General features: G+C 47.5%; 8 non-coding genes and 1 pseudogene across 8 annotated transcripts; all 9 read right to left on the reverse strand.

The window, feature by feature from the left end:
* Window positions 1-617: 617 nt before the first annotated feature.
* On the reverse strand, window positions 618-808 carry LOC142734917 (U2 spliceosomal RNA). The gene has a single exon (XR_012880448.1). It is a non-coding gene; the product is annotated as a U2 spliceosomal RNA (small nuclear RNA).
* A 1,298-nt stretch (window positions 809-2,106) lies between these two features.
* On the reverse strand, window positions 2,107-2,297 carry LOC142734849 (U2 spliceosomal RNA). The gene has a single exon (XR_012880387.1). It is a non-coding gene; the product is annotated as a U2 spliceosomal RNA (small nuclear RNA).
* Window positions 2,298-3,589: 1,292 nt separating this feature from the next.
* Window positions 3,590-3,780, reverse strand: LOC142734850 (U2 spliceosomal RNA). Its single transcript, XR_012880388.1, has one exon. It is a non-coding gene; the product is annotated as a U2 spliceosomal RNA (small nuclear RNA).
* Window positions 3,781-5,064: 1,284 nt separating this feature from the next.
* LOC142734858 (U2 spliceosomal RNA) lies at window positions 5,065-5,255 on the reverse strand. Its single transcript, XR_012880395.1, has one exon. It is a non-coding gene; the product is annotated as a U2 spliceosomal RNA (small nuclear RNA).
* A 1,304-nt stretch (window positions 5,256-6,559) lies between these two features.
* LOC142734851 (U2 spliceosomal RNA) lies at window positions 6,560-6,750 on the reverse strand. The gene has a single exon (XR_012880389.1). It is a non-coding gene; the product is annotated as a U2 spliceosomal RNA (small nuclear RNA).
* Window positions 6,751-8,030: 1,280 nt separating this feature from the next.
* On the reverse strand, window positions 8,031-8,221 carry LOC142734852 (U2 spliceosomal RNA). Its single transcript, XR_012880390.1, has one exon. It is a non-coding gene; the product is annotated as a U2 spliceosomal RNA (small nuclear RNA).
* Window positions 8,222-9,497: 1,276 nt separating this feature from the next.
* Window positions 9,498-9,688, reverse strand: LOC142734863 (U2 spliceosomal RNA). The gene has a single exon (XR_012880400.1). It is a non-coding gene; the product is annotated as a U2 spliceosomal RNA (small nuclear RNA).
* A 1,304-nt stretch (window positions 9,689-10,992) lies between these two features.
* LOC142734854 (U2 spliceosomal RNA) lies at window positions 10,993-11,183 on the reverse strand. The gene has a single exon (XR_012880391.1). It is a non-coding gene; the product is annotated as a U2 spliceosomal RNA (small nuclear RNA).
* A 1,292-nt stretch (window positions 11,184-12,475) lies between these two features.
* On the reverse strand, window positions 12,476-12,631 carry LOC142734865 (U2 spliceosomal RNA; annotated as a pseudogene; the record flags this gene model as incomplete).

The raw sequence follows: 12,631 nt of genomic DNA on the forward strand, positions 1-12,631 counted from the left end.
ACAACTTCTCCTTGCTCCTACAACCTCCATCCTTGCACAGTTTGTTATTCTTCTAGGTAACATAGTAACAAATCCAAATTGCTGCTCTCTTTGTAGGCAAGCAAGGCTTTGTTGCAACTGCAATTCTTACTTCTTCTTGAAATGTAGGGACGACAGTACATTCCATCACATCCATCTAGTGTACACAGGTAGGTCCATTGTGGCGGGCAGGCGAGCGGGCGGGCTGCTTTATTGGCTGTTTGCTGTTCCCCTACTCCACTCCACTATTTGACTGTTATGCTGCATCAATCAATCAATCAATCAATCAATCAATCAATCAGTGGCTGGCTCAGGTGCAGCTCTTTAACTTACCTAAAAGGGAGGGCGGAGAGAAGACAAGGAAGGTGAATGAGGTGTTCCAATGTGAAATGCCGGAAACACAGAAACACAGACGACACACAACAAGAGGTGGCAATCTATTCATTAATTGCATTTAATCAATGAGCTCATTATCACTCATGCATTGTCCAACAGGTGTTGAAATAATGGGATTAAAAGGGGAGATCCCTTCAGAAAGACAGAAACAATAGCAAAGACAAAAAACACTTTTGGAATCTGCTTTTAGTCAACACATAAGGAAAGGGTGCACCGGTCCTGGAAATACTGCAATACCAGGTCAATGCGTGGAGTGGACAGAGCAAGCTCTATTTCCATCTCCCTGTTCTAAAAATCCATTTAATATATGGTCCCCAGATAGGGGACGTATCAGATATTAAACTGATAAGAACAGATACTACACTTGATCTTAGCCAAAAGGCCGAGAAGCGATAACCCGAACGGGCCGCGCGTTGCCCGAGCCTGCCCGATACTGCTGTTCAGCCCTTGCAGCGATTCAGCCTACTTCTAGGCAATTCCATGGGGCCCTGCAGGCTCACACACTCACAGCTACACGGGAGGTGAATAAAGGCCGGAGAGGAAGCCAGACAGGATTTGCTTCTTTTGCTTGCACCACAATGCAGTGCTGAAAGAGGAGGAATCTACATAAAAACGCCTTCCTGGCAACGCCCAAATGCCCTGCTGCCATGCAGATAAACACTGGCAGCGGCAGCAAGTGCATGCCCACAGCCACCCCTTGTTCCTTCACACCTTGTATCAGCTGTAATCCAGTCCAGTCCAGTGCTGCCTGCTGAGCAGCACTGACCAACACTGCCTGGGCCCAGGCTTTTATCTCTGAGGCCCCATTATGATGTCAGAAAGCTGGCTCTGGAATCCTGAGGGCTCCACTATGACACGTGCAAAGTTCCGTCTGAACTTTATATAAGACGGTGAGGCTCAGTCAGTCACTCAGTGTTGCCTGAGAGGGCAACACTGCAACAGCCGGCCGCCAGGCTGTCTTTTTTTTGCACAGCTAGTTGCCTCCAGGAGGCCACAAGAGGGAGACAAGGGACTGCAAAATGGAAAATAGGCATCCACCAACTTTACAGACAACTTCTCCTTGCTCCTACAACCTCCATCCTTGCACAGTTTGTTATTCTTCTAGGTAACATAGTAACAAATCCAAATTGCTGCTCTCTTTGTAGGCAAGCAAGGCTTTGTTGCAACTGCAATTCTTACTTCTTCTTGAAATGTAGGGACGACAGTACATTCCATCACATCCATCTAGTGTACACAGGTAGGTCCATTGTGGCGGGCAGGCGAGCGGGCGGGCTGCTTTATTGGCTGTTTGCTGTTCCCCTACTCCACTCCACTATTTGACTGTTGTGCTGCATCAATCAATCAATCAATCAATCAATCAATCAATCAATCAATCAATCAGTGGCTGGCTCAGGTGCAGCTCTTTAACTTACCTAAAAGGGAGGGCGGAGAGAAGACAAGGAAGGTGAATGAGGTGTTCCAATGTGAAATGCCGGAAACACAGAAACACAGACGACACACAACAAGAGGTGGCAATCTATTCATTAATTGCATTTAATCAATGAGCTCATTATCACTCATGCATTGTCCAACAGGTGTTGAAATAATGGGATTAAAAGGGGAGATCCCAAAGGGGAGATCCCTTCAGAAAGACAGAAACAATAGCAAAGACAAAAAACACTTTTGGAATCTGCTTTTAGTCAACACATAAGGAAAGGGTGCACCGGTCCTGGAAATACTGCAATACCAGGTCAATGCGTGGAGTGGACAGAGCAAGCTCTATTTCCATCTCCCTGTTCTAAAAATCCATTTAATATATGGTCCCCAGATAGGGGACGTATCAGATATTAAACTGATAAGAACAGATACTACACTTGATCTTAGCCAAAAGGCCGAGAAGCGATAACCCGAACGGGCCGCGCGTTGCCCGAGCCTGCCCGATACTGCTGTTCAGCCCTTGCAGCGATTCAGCCTACTTCTAGGCAATTCCATGGGGCCCTGCAGGCTCACACACTCACAGCTACACGGGAGGTGAATAAAGGCCGGAGAGGAAGCCAGACAGGATTTGCTTCTTTTGCTTGCACCACAATGCAGTGCTGAAAGAGGAGGAATCTACATAAAAACGCCTTCCTGGCAACGCCCAAATGCCCTGCTGCCATGCAGATAAACACTGGCAGCGGCAGCAAGTGCATGCCCACAGCCACCCCTTGTTCCTTCACACCTTGTATCAGCTGTAATCCAGTCCAGTCCAGTGCTGCCTGCTGAGCAGCACTGACCAACACTGCCTGGGCCCAGGCTTTTATCTCTGAGGCCCCATTATGATGTCAGAAAGCTGGCTCTGGAATCCTGAGGGCTCCACTATGACACGTGCAAAGTTCCGTCTGAACTTTATATAAGACGGTGAGGCTCAGTCAGTCACTCAGTGTTGCCTGAGAGGGCAACACTGCAACAGCCGGCCGCCAGGCTGTCTTTTTTTTGCACAGCTAGTTGCCTCCAGGAGGCCACAAGAGGGAGACAAGGGACTGCAAAATGGAAAATAGGCATCCACCAACTTTACAGACAACTTCTCCTTGCTCCTACAACCTCCATCCTTGCACAGTTTGTTATTCTTCTAGGTAACATAGTAACAAATCCAAATTGCTGCTCTCTTTGTAGGCAAGCAAGGCTTTGTTGCAACTGCAATTCTTACTTCTTCTTGAAATGTAGGGACGACAGTACATTCCATCACATCCATCTAGTGTACACAGGTAGGTCCATTGTGGCGGGCAGGCGAGCGGGCGGGCTGCTTTATTGGCTGTTTGCTGTTCCCCTACTCCACTCCACTATTTGACTGTTGTGCTGCATCAATCAATCAATCAATCAATCAATCAATCAATCAATCAATCAATCAATCAATCAGTGGCTGGCTCAGGTGCAGCTCTTTAACTTACCTAAAAGGGAGGGCGGAGAGAAGACAAGGAAGGTGAATGAGGTGTTCCAATGTGAAATGCCGGAAACACAGAAACACAGACGACACACAACAAGAGGTGGCAATCTATTCATTAATTGCATTTAATCAATGAGCTCATTATCACTCATGCATTGTCCAACAGGTGTTGAAATAATGGGATTAAAAGGGGAGATCCCTTCAGAAAGACAGAAACAATAGCAAAGACAAAAAACACTTTTGGAATCTGCTTTTAGTCAACACATAAGGAAAGGGTGCACCGGTCCTGGAAATACTGCAATACCAGGTCAATGCGTGGAGTGGACAGAGCAAGCTCTATTTCCATCTCCCTGTTCTAAAAATCCATTTAATATATGGTCCCCAGATAGGGGACGTATCAGATATTAAACTGATAAGAACAGATACTACACTTGATCTTAGCCAAAAGGCCGAGAAGCGATAACCCGAACGGGCCGCGCGTTGCCCGAGCCTGCCCGATACTGCTGTTCAGCCCTTGCAGCGATTCAGCCTACTTCTAGGCAATTCCATGGGGCCCTGCAGGCTCACACACTCACAGCTACACGGGAGGTGAATAAAGGCCGGAGAGGAAGCCAGACAGGATTTGCTTCTTTTGCTTGCACCACAATGCAGTGCTGAAAGAGGAGGAATCTACATAAAAACGCCTTCCTGGCAACGCCCAAATGCCCTGCTGCCATGCAGATAAACACTGGCAGCGGCAGCAAGTGCATGCCCACAGCCACCCCTTGTTCCTTCACACCTTGTATCAGCTGTAATCCAGTCCAGTCCAGTGCTGCCTGCTGAGCAGCACTGACCAACACTGCCTGGGCCCAGGCTTTTATCTCTGAGGCCCCATTATGATGTCAGAAAGCTGGCTCTGGAATCCTGAGGGCTCCACTATGACACGTGCAAAGTTCCGTCTGAACTTTATATAAGACGGTGAGGCTCAGTCAGTCACTCAGTGTTGCCTGAGAGGGCAACACTGCAACAGCCGGCTGCCAGGCTGTCTTTTTTTTGCACAGCTAGTTGCCTCCAGGAGGCCACAAGAGGGAGACAAGGGACTGCAAAATGGAAAATAGGCATCCACCAACTTTACAGACAACTTCTCCTTGCTCCTACAACCTCCATCCTTGCACAGTTTGTTATTCTTCTAGGTAACATAGTAACAAATCCAAATTGCTGCTCTCTTTGTAGGCAAGCAAGGCTTTGTTGCAACTGCAATTCTTACTTCTTCTTGAAATGTAGGGACGACAGTACATTCCATCACATCCATCTAGTGTACACAGGTAGGTCCATTGTGGCGGGCAGGCGAGCGGGCGGGCTGCTTTATTGGCTGTTTGCTGTTCCCCTACTCCACTCCACTATTTGACTGTTGTGCTGCATCAATCAATCAATCAATCAATCAATCAATCAATCAATCAATCAATCAGTGGCTGGCTCAGGTGCAGCTCTTTAACTTACCTAAAAGGGAGGGCGGAGAGAAGACAAGGAAGGTGAATGAGGTGTTCCAATGTGAAATGCCGGAAACACAGAAACACAGACGACACACAACAAGAGGTGGCAATCTATTCATTAATTGCATTTAATCAATGAGCTCATTATCACTCATGCATTGTCCAACAGGTGTTGAAATAATGGGATTAAAAGGGGAGATCCCTTCAGAAAGACAGAAACAATAGCAAAGACAAAAAACACTTTTGGAATCTGCTTTTAGTCAACACATAAGGAAAGGGTGCACCGGTCCTGGAAATACTGCAATACCAGGTCAATGCGTGGAGTGGACAGAGCAAGCTCTATTTCCATCTCCCTGTTCTATAAATCCATTTAATATATGGTCCCCAGATAGGGGACGTATCAGATATTAAACTGATAAGAACAGATACTACACTTGATCTTAGCCAAAAGGCCGAGAAGCGATAACCCGAACGGGCCGCGCGTTGCCCGAGCCTGCCCGATACTGCTGTTCAGCCCTTGCAGCGATTCAGCCTACTTCTAGGCAATTCCATGGGGCCCTGCAGGCTCACACACTCACAGCTACACGGGAGGTGAATAAAGGCCGGAGAGGAAGCCAGACAGGATTTGCTTCTTTTGCTTGCACCACAATGCAGTGCTGAAAGAGGAGGAATCTACATAAAAACGCCTTCCTGGCAACGCCCAAATGCCCTGCTGCCATGCAGATAAACACTGGCAGCGGCAGCAAGTGCATGCCCACAGCCACCCCTTGTTCCTTCACACCTTGTATCAGCTGTAATCCAGTCCAGTCCAGTGCTGCCTGCTGAGCAGCACTGACCAACACTGCCTGGGCCCAGGCTTTTATCTCTGAGGCCCCATTATGATGTCAGAAAGCTGGCTCTGGAATCCTGAGGGCTCCACTATGACACGTGCAAAGTTCCGTCTGAACTTTATATAAGACGGTGAGGCTCAGTCAGTCACTCAGTGTTGCCTGAGAGGGCAACACTGCAACAGCCGGCCGCCAGGCTGTCTTTTTTTTGCACAGCTAGTTGCCTCCAGGAGGCCACAAGAGGGAGACAAGGGACTGCAAAATGGAAAATAGGCATCCACCAACTTTACAGACAACTTCTCCTTGCTCCTACAACCTCCATCCTTGCACAGTTTGTTATTCTTCTAGGTAACATAGTAACAAATCCAAATTGCTGCTCTCTTTGTAGGCAAGCAAGGCTTTGTTGCAACTGCAATTCTTACTTCTTCTTGAAATGTAGGGACGACAGTACATTCCATCACATCCATCTAGTGTACACAGGTAGGTCCATTGTGGCGGGCAGGCGAGCGGGCGGGCTGCTTTATTGGCTGTTTGCTGTTCCCCTACTCCACTCCACTATTTGACTGTTGTGCTGCATCAATCAATCAATCAATCAATCAATCAATCAATCAATCAATCAATCAATCAATCAATCAATCAATCAGTGGCTGGCTCAGGTGCAGCTCTTTAACTTACCTAAAAGGGAGGGCGGAGAGAAGACAAGGAAGGTGAATGAGGTGTTCCAATGTGAAATGCCGGAAACACAGAAACACAGACGACACACAACAAGAGGTGGCAATCTATTCATTAATTGCATTTAATCAATGAGCTCATTATCACTCATGCATTGTCCAACAGGTGTTGAAATAATGGGATTAAAAGGGGAGATCCCTTCAGAAAGACAGAAACAATAGCAAAGACAAAAAACACTTTTGGAATCTGCTTTTAGTCAACACATAAGGAAAGGGTGCACCGGTCCTGGAAATACTGCAATACCAGGTCAATGCGTGGAGTGGACAGAGCAAGCTCTATTTCCATCTCCCTGTTCTAAAAATCCATTTAATATATGGTCCCCAGATAGGGGACGTATCAGATATTAAACTGATAAGAACAGATACTACACTTGATCTTAGCCAAAAGGCCGAGAAGCGATAACCCGAACGGGCCGCGCGTTGCCCGAGCCTGCCCGATACTGCTGTTCAGCCCTTGCAGCGATTCAGCCTACTTCTAGGCAATTCCATGGGGCCCTGCAGGCTCACACACTCACAGCTACACGGGAGGTGAATAAAGGCCGGAGAGGAAGCCAGACAGGATTTGCTTCTTTTGCTTGCACCACAATGCAGTGCTGAAAGAGGAGGAATCTACATAAAAACGCCTTCCTGGCAACGCCCAAATGCCCTGCTGCCATGCAGATAAACACTGGCAGCGGCAGCAAGTGCATGCCCACAGCCACCCCTTGTTCCTTCACACCTTGTATCAGCTGTAATCCAGTCCAGTCCAGTGCTGCCTGCTGAGCAGCACTGACCAACACTGCCTGGGCCCAGGCTTTTATCTCTGAGGCCCCATTATGATGTCAGAAAGCTGGCTCTGGAATCCTGAGGGCTCCACTATGACACGTGCAAAGTTCCGTCTGAACTTTATATAAGACGGTGAGGCTCAGTCAGTCACTCAGTGTTGCCTGAGAGGGCAACACTGCAACAGCCGGCCGCCAGGCTGTCTTTTTTTTGCACAGCTAGTTGCCTCCAGGAGGCCACAAGAGGGAGACAAGGGACTGCAAAATGGAAAATAGGCATCCACCAACTTTACAGACAACTTCTCCTTGCTCCTACAACCTCCATCCTTGCACAGTTTGTTATTCTTCTAGGTAACATAGTAACAAATCCAAATTGCTGCTCTCTTTGTAGGCAAGCAAGGCTTTGTTGCAACTGCAATTCTTACTTCTTCTTGAAATGTAGGGACGACAGTACATTCCATCACATCCATCTAGTGTACACAGGTAGGTCCATTGTGGCGGGCAGGCGAGCGGGCGGGCTGCTTTATTGGCTGTTTGCTGTTCCCCTACTCCACTCCACTATTTGACTGTTGTGCTGCATCAATCAATCAATCAATCAATCAATCAATCAATCAATCAATCAGTGGCTGGCTCAGGTGCAGCTCTTTAACTTACCTAAAAGGGAGGGCGGAGAGAAGACAAGGAAGGTGAATGAGGTGTTCCAATGTGAAATGCCGGAAACACAGAAACACAGACGACACACAACAAGAGGTGGCAATCTATTCATTAATTGCATTTAATCAATGAGCTCATTATCACTCATGCATTGTCCAACAGGTGTTGAAATAATGGGATTAAAAGGGGAGATCCCTTCAGAAAGACAGAAACAATAGCAAAGACAAAAAACACTTTTGGAATCTGCTTTTAGTCAACACATAAGGAAAGGGTGCACCGGTCCTGGAAATACTGCAATACCAGGTCAATGCGTGGAGTGGACAGAGCAAGCTCTATTTCCATCTCCCTGTTCTAAAAATCCATTTAATATATGGTCCCCAGATAGGGGACGTATCAGATATTAAACTGATAAGAACAGATACTACACTTGATCTTAGCCAAAAGGCCGAGAAGCGATAACCCGAACGGGCCGCGCGTTGCCCGAGCCTGCCCGATACTGCTGTTCAGCCCTTGCAGCGATTCAGCCTACTTCTAGGCAATTCCATGGGGCCCTGCAGGCTCACACACTCACAGCTACACGGGAGGTGAATAAAGGCCGGAGAGGAAGCCAGACAGGATTTGCTTCTTTTGCTTGCACCACAATGCAGTGCTGAAAGAGGAGGAATCTACATAAAAACGCCTTCCTGGCAACGCCCAAATGCCCTGCTGCCATGCAGATAAACACTGGCAGCGGCAGCAAGTGCATGCCCACAGCCACCCCTTGTTCCTTCACACCTTGTATCAGCTGTAATCCAGTCCAGTCCAGTGCTGCCTGCTGAGCAGCACTGACCAACACTGCCTGGGCCCAGGCTTTTATCTCTGAGGCCCCATTATGATGTCAGAAAGCTGGCTCTGGAATCCTGAGGGCTCCACTATGACACGTGCAAAGTTCCGTCTGAACTTTATATAAGACGGTGAGGCTCAGTCAGTCACTCAGTGTTGCCTGAGAGGGCAACACTGCAACAGCCGGCCGCCAGGCTGTCTTTTTTTTGCACAGCTAGTTGCCTCCAGGAGGCCACAAGAGGGAGACAAGGGACTGCAAAATGGAAAATAGGCATCCACCAACTTTACAGACAACTTCTCCTTGCTCCTACAACCTCCATCCTTGCACAGTTTGTTATTCTTCTAGGTAACATAGTAACAAATCCAAATTGCTGCTCTCTTTGTAGGCAAGCAAGGCTTTGTTGCAACTGCAATTCTTACTTCTTCTTGAAATGTAGGGACGACAGTACATTCCATCACATCCATCTAGTGTACACAGGTAGGTCCATTGTGGCGGGCAGGCGAGCGGGCGGGCTGCTTTATTGGCTGTTTGCTGTTCCCCTACTCCACTCCACTATTTGACTGTTGTGCTGCATCAATCAATCAATCAATCAATCAATCAATCAATCAATCAGTGGCTGGCTCAGGTGCAGCTCTTTAACTTACCTAAAAGGGAGGGCGGAGAGAAGACAAGGAAGGTGAATGAGGTGTTCCAATGTGAAATGCCGGAAACACAGAAACACAGACGACACACAACAAGAGGTGGCAATCTATTCATTAATTGCATTTAATCAATGAGCTCATTATCACTCATGCATTGTCCAACAGGTGTTGAAATAATGGGATTAAAAGGGGAGATCCCTTCAGAAAGACAGAAACAATAGCAAAGACAAAAAACACTTTTGGAATCTGCTTTTAGTCAACACATAAGGAAAGGGTGCACCGGTCCTGGAAATACTGCAATACCAGGTCAATGCGTGGAGTGGACAGAGCAAGCTCTATTTCCATCTCCCTGTTCTAAAAATCCATTTAATATATGGTCCCCAGATAGGGGACGTATCAGATATTAAACTGATAAGAACAGATACTACACTTGATCTTAGGCAAAAGGCCGAGAAGCGATAACCCGAACGGGCCGCGCGTTGCCCGAGCCTGCCCGATACTGCTGTTCAGCCCTTGCAGCGATTCAGCCTACTTCTAGGCAATTCCATGGGGCCCTGCAGGCTCACACACTCACAGCTACACGGGAGGTGAATAAAGGCCGGAGAGGAAGCCAGACAGGATTTGCTTCTTTTGCTTGCACCACAATGCAGTGCTGAAAGAGGAGGAATCTACATAAAAACGCCTTCCTGGCAACGCCCAAATGCCCTGCTGCCATGCAGATAAACACTGGCAGCGGCAGCAAGTGCATGCCCACAGCCACCCCTTGTTCCTTCACACCTTGTATCAGCTGTAATCCAGTCCAGTCCAGTGCTGCCTGCTGAGCAGCACTGACCAACACTGCCTGGGCCCAGGCTTTTATCTCTGAGGCCCCATTATGATGTCAGAAAGCTGGCTCTGGAATCCTGAGGGCTCCACTATGACACGTGCAAAGTTCCGTCTGAACTTTATATAAGACGGTGAGGCTCAGTCAGTCACTCAGTGTTGCCTGAGAGGGCAACACTGCAACAGCCGGCCGCCAGGCTGTCTTTTTTTTGCACAGCTAGTTGCCTCCAGGAGGCCACAAGAGGGAGACAAGGGACTGCAAAATGGAAAATAGGCATCCACCAACTTTACAGACAACTTCTCCTTGCTCCTACAACCTCCATCCTTGCACAGTTTGTTATTCTTCTAGGTAACATAGTAACAAATCCAAATTGCTGCTCTCTTTGTAGGCAAGCAAGGCTTTGTTGCAACTGCAATTCTTACTTCTTCTTGAAATGTAGGGACGACAGTACATTCCATCACATCCATCTAGTGTACACAGGTAGGTCCATTGTGGCGGGCAGGCGAGCGGGCGGGCTGCTTTATTGGCTGTTTGCTGTTCCCCTACTCCACTCCACTATTTGACTGTTGTGCTGCATCAATCAATCAATCAATCAATCAATCAATCAATCAATCAATCAATCAATCAATCAATCAATCAATCAGTGGCTGGCTCAGGTGCAGCTCTTTAACTTACCTAAAAGGGAGGGCGGAGAGAAGACAAGGAAGGTGAATGAGGTGTTCCAATGTGAAATGCCGGAAACACAGAAACACAGACGACACACAACAAGAGGTGGCAATCTATTCATTAATTGCATTTAATCAATGAGCTCATTATCACTCATGCATTGTCCAACAGGTGTTGAAATAATGGGATTAAAAGGGGAGATCCCTTCAGAAAGACAGAAACAATAGCAAAGACAAAAAACACTTTTGGAATCTGCTTTTAGTCAACACATAAGGAAAGGGTGCACCGGTCCTGGAAATACTGCAATACCAGGTCAATGCGTGGAGTGGACAGAGCAAGCTCTATTTCCATCTCCCTGTTCTAAAAATCCATTTAATATATGGTCCCCAGATAGGGGACGTATCAGATATTAAACTGATAAGAACAGATACTACACTTGATCTTAGCCAAAAGGCCGAGAAGCGATAACCCGAACGGGCCGCGCGTTGCCCGAGCCTGCCCGATACTGCTGTTCAGCCCTTGCAGCGATTCAGCCTACTTCTAGGCAATTCCATGGGGCCCTGCAGGCTCACACACTCACAGCTACACGGGAGGTGAATAAAGGCCGGAGAGGAAGCCAGACAGGATTTGCTTCTTTTGCTTGCACCACAATGCAGTGCTGAAAGAGGAGGAATCTACATAAAAACGCCTTCCTGGCAACGCCCAAATGCCCTGCTGCCATGCAGATAAACACTGGCAGCGGCAGCAAGTGCATGCCCACAGCCACCCCTTGTTCCTTCACACCTTGTATCAGCTGTAATCCAGTCCAGTCCAGTGCTGCCTGCTGAGCAGCACTGACCAACACTGCCTGGGCCCAGGCTTTTATCTCTGAGGCCCCATTATGATGTCAGAAAGCTGGCTCTGGAATCCTGAGGGCTCCACTATGACACGTGCAAAGTTCCGTCTGAACTTTATATAAGACGGTGAGGCTCAGTCAGTCACTCAGTGTTGCCTGAGAGGGCAACACTGCAACAGCCGGCCGCCAGGCTGTCTTTTTTTTGCACAGCTAGTTGCCTCCAGGAGGCCACAAGAGGGAGACAAGGGACTGCAAAATGGAAAATAGGCATCCACCAACTTTACAGACAACTTCTCCTTGCTCCTACAACCTCCATCCTTGCACAGTTTGTTATTCTTCTAGGTAACATAGTAACAAATCCAAATTGCTGCTCTCTTTGTAGGCAAGCAAGGCTTTGTTGCAACTGCAATTCTTACTTCTTCTTGAAATGTAGGGACGACAGTACATTCCATCACATCCATCTAGTGTACACAGGTAGGTCCATTGTGGCGGGCAGGCGAGCGGGCGGGCTGCTTTATTGGCTGTTTGCTGTTCCCCTACTCCACTCCACTATTTGACTGTTGTGCTGCATCAATCAATCAATCAATCAATCAATCAATCAATCAATCAATCAATCAATCAATCAGTGGCTGGCTCAGGTGCAGCTCTTTAACTTACCTAAAAGGGAGGGCGGAGAGAAGACAAGGAAGGTGAATGAGGTGTTCCAATGTGAAATGCCGGAAACACAGAAACACAGACGACACACAACAAGAGGTGGCAATCTATTCATTAATTGCATTTAATCAATGAGCTCATTATCACTCATGCATTGTCCAACAGGTGTTGAAATAATGGGATTAAAAGGGGAGATCCCTTCAGAAAGACAGAAACAATAGCAAAGACAAAAAACACTTTTGGAATCTGCTTTTAGTCAACACATAAGGAAAGGGTGCACCGGTCCTGGAAATACTGCAATACCAGGTCAATGCGTGGAGTGGACAGAGCAAGCTCTATTTCCATCTCCCTGTTCTAAAAATCCATTTAATATATGGTCCCCAGATAGGGGACGTATCAGATATTAAACTGATAAGAACAGATAC

This window comes from Rhinoderma darwinii, unplaced genomic scaffold (genome assembly GCF_050947455.1).
Source record: "Rhinoderma darwinii isolate aRhiDar2 unplaced genomic scaffold, aRhiDar2.hap1 Scaffold_986, whole genome shotgun sequence".
NCBI lineage: Eukaryota > Metazoa > Chordata > Amphibia > Anura > Rhinodermatidae > Rhinoderma > Rhinoderma darwinii.